The sequence below is a fragment of the Penaeus vannamei genome, chromosome 3 (assembly GCF_042767895.1).
Source record: "Penaeus vannamei isolate JL-2024 chromosome 3, ASM4276789v1, whole genome shotgun sequence".
Classification (NCBI taxonomy): domain Eukaryota; kingdom Metazoa; phylum Arthropoda; class Malacostraca; order Decapoda; family Penaeidae; genus Penaeus; species Penaeus vannamei.
The window spans coordinates 8,068,363-8,073,362 of record NC_091551.1 but is presented as its reverse complement, the minus strand read 5'-3'; positions in this window follow the sequence as shown (position 1 = coordinate 8,073,362).

The following is a 5,000-nucleotide window of genomic DNA, read 5'->3' as shown; positions in this document are numbered from 1 at the left end:
TCAGACTCGAAATAAAAAAAAAAAAAAAAAAAAAAAAATGCTGTTATTTTGGAGCCTCATGCCTGTATCATGCTTTTATAATCTAAATTAACTATCCTACAGATCATAAAAAGAATAGGCCCTAGAGTATCCCCCTGTTGCACGCCTCTATTACCCTGAATCGGCTCACGGACACGCTTCGAGTAGACCGCCGCCAGCAGGTTTTATTTCATGACACCGCTTCCCATGACAGGCGATGTGCGATGCCTGTGCCGCCCATTCTCGCAAAACAACAATAGGATTGTTCTCTTTCATTCCATCTGTTTTTGCATATTGTTAAAAGCGAAAAAAACGTTCAGTGGTACTGTGACCTTTACGGACGGAATCCATGGCGTTCTTCGTATATATATATATATATATATATATATATATATATATATATATATATATATATATATATATATATATATATATATATATATATATATATATATATATGTATGTGTGTGTGTGTGTGTGTGTATGTGCGTGCGTGTGCGTGTGCATGTGCGTGTGCGTGTGCGTGTGTATTTGTGTGTATTTGATTGATTGATTGATTTATTTTTTAATTCCCATTGAATGCCCATTTCAATATACTTTTAAGACAGGGAAAGTGGAAGCTCATTGGATGTCATTTCCAAATTTTTCAAAGAGCCTTGCCAATTCCAGCACTGTTAGCTGCCACGACAACTTCTCCAAAGTAAATATTGATCATGCATTCCGGAAATGAATATTCTAATTTCGAATATGACATTTCGATCTATTATCAAAAAACAAAATCTGAAAAGGATAAAGATAATCGTCTACGTAGGAATATATACACTAAATCTAGTTTTCCACTTCTTGACACGAAAGTTGATGTCATTTGTTGCAATTCCAGGACCCTGTGCCTCGGAAAGGATCGGATTCCTCACTTCATTTATTTATATCTATTTATTATTTATACTTATTTATTCCTTATTTATAATCCTCATTTACTTATTCCTTATTTATTGGATTCCTATTCCTTATTTATTCCTTATTTCCTCATTCCTTATTTATTGGATTCTTTATTCCTTATTTCCTCATTCCCTATTTATTGGATTCCTTATTTCCTCATTCCTTATTCATTGGATTCCTTATTTCCTTATTCTTTTCCTTATTCATTATTCATTGGATTCCTTATTCCTCATTTTCCTATTCCCTATTCCTTGTCTATTGGATTCCTTATTCCTTATTTATTCCTTATTTCATTCCTCTGTTCCAGACTAGGTCGATGTACTTGCTCCGGCCGTTGGTGGCTTAGCTCCTTGGGGGTTATCGGCCATAAAATGATCTTTATTGCAACTAATTTGTAGATTGAGTCTGTTTAACACTATTTATTGTATTATTTTCTTTTATGGTATATTTGTTTTGCTTTTCTTGCCTTTTCCCCAAGAGTTGGCATGTCGTGGCGGCAATAAGGTTCATTTTTGCGCTTCTTGATAAGAGGAACTCAATACCTTTTGCTTGATTTGCATGTGTACGAGATGGATTGATATTGTTAAAGATGGAGGCTCATGTGCTGTTTATTTTTCTATTTGCATTCTCTGTCTATCTGTCTGTCTGTCTGTCTGTCTGTCTGTCTCTGTCTCTGTCTCTGTCTCTCTCTCTCTCTCTCTCTCTCTCTTTCTTTCTTTCTTTCTCTCTCTTTCCTCTCCCTCCCTCCCTCTCTCTCTTCTCTCCTCCCTCCCCTCCTCTCTCTCTTTCTTTCTCTCCTTTCCTCTCTTTCTCTCTCTCCCTCCCTCCCTCCCTCCCTCTTCCTCCCTTTCTCTCTCTCTCTATCTCTTCCTCCCTCTCTCATTCTCTTCCTCCCTCTCGCTGTCTGTCTGTCCCTTTCTCTATCCTCTTTTTACCAAGACGAAAGAAAAAGACATGATTATCTTCGAACCGAAAGACCTACAAGAAGGGGACAAAGATACAACACTTTTATTGCTGAATCACTCGCGGGGAAGAAAGAGGAAATAGGGAAGAGAGAAGAAAGGAGGACAGGGTTAAAAGAGAGAGAGAGAGAGAGAGAGAGAGAGAGAGAGAGAGAGAGAGAGAGAGAGAGAGAGAGAGAGAGAGAGAGAGAGAGAGAGTAAGAGAGAGAGTGATTGAAAAGAGGGTAAAATGTGAAAGAGGGAGGGATGAAGGACAAGGATGATTAAGATGAGCGAGGAAGAAGAAACGGAAAAGCTAGTAAAATAAAAATAGAAGTAAGATATAAGAAGGAAAAAAAAGAATAGGGAACAAGTGAAAAAGTGAACAAGTAAGAGGTAGGAAGAATAAGAGGAAAGACACGAAAAAAAAAGATAAATAAAGAAAGAAACAATAACAAACCAACAAAACAAGAAACAAAAAACAAAACAAATAAATAAAGAAACGAAACACACAAAAAAAAGAAAAGAGAAAGAGAGAGAAAGAAAGGTAAAATAAAATAAAATAAAAAAGAGAGAAAAGAAAAAAAAAAAATGCAGCAGGCACGACAGAAGAGTAAAAGAAGCGAGCGAGAGAGGAATTTTACCGAGCCCCGGTTTTCCACTTGTAATATTAAACACTAGGACGAACTTCCGGCTCAGCGAGATGGCCGAGTGAACAGGACGCCGGATTCGGTTCCTCATGACAGGCTCACTACGGACGTGTGTCATGAGGGAGAATGAGCAGAGGAAAAAAATCGGGAGGATGAGGGAGAGAGGGAGAGAAAGAGGGTGGGAGGGAGAGTGGGTAAGAAGGAGGGTGGGGGGGAGAGAGGGAGAGAAAGAGGGTGGGAGGGAGAGAGGGTAAGAAGGAGGGTGGGAGGGAGAATGAGCAGAGGACAAGAAACAGGAGAATGAGGGAGAGAGGGAGAGAAAGAGGGTGGGAGGGAGAGAGGGTAGGAAGGAGGGTGGGAGGGAGAGAGGGTAGGAAGGAGTGTGGGAGGGAGAGAGGGAGGGAAGGAGGTTGGGAGGGAGAGAGGGAGAGAAAGAGGGTGGGAGGGAGAGAGAGGGTAAGAAGGAGGGGTGGGAGGGAGAAATGGAGGATGGGAAGGAGGGATGGGAAGGAGGGTGAGTGAAGAGAGTGGAAAGGAGGATGAGGGAGAGAGGGAGAGAAAGAGGGTGGGAGGGAGAGAGGGTAAGAAGGAGGGTGGGAGGGAGAAATGGAGGATGGGAAGGAGGGTAAGTGAAGAGAGTAATAGAGAAAGGGGGATGGAGGATCGGTGGGAGGAAAGAGTGGAAAGGAGGATGAGGGAGAGAGAGGGAGAAAGAGGGTGGGAGGGACAGAGGGTAAGAAGGAGGGTGAGAGGGAGAAATGGAGGATGGGAAGGAGGGATGGGAAGGAGGGTGAATGAAGAGAGTAATAGAGAAAGAAGGAAAAAGTGTAGGTGAGTGGAAAGAGTGAGGCAACTCAAAAAGAAAGAAAGAAAGTCAGGAGGATGCGTGAAAAGAGAAAGAAAGAGAGGAGGAGGGATGGAGTGTGGGAGGATGGAAGGAAAGATGGAAGGGAGAGTAGGGAGGAGAATGAGCAGCGGGCAAAGAGATGGAGAGATGAAAAGAAGAAAGATAGGAGGAAGGGAATGAGAGAAGGAAGGAAGGAGTTTAGGAGGGAGAAAGGGTGAAAAGGAGGGAGAGTGGGAGGGGTGAAGCGAAGAAAACAAAGAGAAAGAAGAAAGACAGAGACAAACAAACAAATAATCGTACATAGAAACAAACAAAACAAATGCAGAGAGAGAGAGAGAGAGAGAGAGAGAGAGAGAGAGAGAGAGAGAGAGAGAGAGAGAGAGAGAGAGAGAGAGAGAGAGAGACAGAGAGAGAGTGAAAGAGAGAGAGAGACAGACAGAGACAGAGACAGAGACAGAGACAGAGACAGAGACAGAGACAGAGACAGAGACAGAGACAGAGACAGAGACAGAGACAGAGAAAGACAGAGAGAGAGAGACAGACAGAGAAAGACAGACAGACAGAGAAAGACACAGAAAGACTGACAGAGAGAGAAAGACAAAGAAAGACAGAGAAAGACAGAGAGAGAGAGAGAGACAGACAAACAGACCCCCCCCCAAAAAAAAAAAAAAAATCAAAATACAATGACAAATGATACTTCCAAAAACGCCGCATATATCACACTTCAGTCGCAGTATCTAAAGTGTTGATCAAACATTTCAATAAATGAACATTATTCGAGAGACCGTCACACACTAATACCATCCATCACACTTTATCTCTGAACATCATGGCCATTAATTGATTAAAATGATGGATTAGTACACGAGGAACAATAACCGTACGGAGCACAAATGTTCATGGGTTTTTGGGGGGGGGAGAAGAAGAAAGAGAGAGAGAGAGAGAGAGGGGGGAGACAGATAGATAGATAGATAGATGTAGAGAGAGAGAATGGGGAAAAGACAGACAGACAGACAGACAGAGAGAGAGAGAGAGAGAGAGAGAGAGAGAGAGAGAGAGAGAGAGAGAGAGAGAGAGAGAGAGAGAGAGAGAGAGAGAGAGAGAGAGAGGGGGAAAGATAGATAGATAGAAGAAGACAGAGAGACAGGGAAAAAAGAGGAGAGGGGGGGACAAACAGACAGAGAGAGAAAAAAAGAGTGGGATGGAGGGAGGGAAGGGAGGGAGGAAGGGAGGAGGAGGGAGAGAAAGAGGAGGAAAGGACAGAGAGAGGGAGAGAGGAAGAGAGAGAGAGAGGGAAAGATAGAGATAGAGATAGAGATAGAGAGAGAGAGAGAGAGAGAGAGAGAGAGAGAGAGAGAGAGAGAGAAAGAGAGAGAGATGAGATTGACAAGCAGACAGAGCAAAAGATAGAAAGAGAAAAAGACAGAGACCCAGAGAGAAAGAGAGCGCATTAGACATTAGCCAAAGACTCCCCCCCACCCCACCCCACCCCACCCCACCCCCACATACTGTTGACCGTTGCAAAACACTCCCTTAACTGCAATTACAACATCTGCAATTGCATTTGCTCCCGTGGACCCGCTTTCGTTCTTTATCCTCAGACCA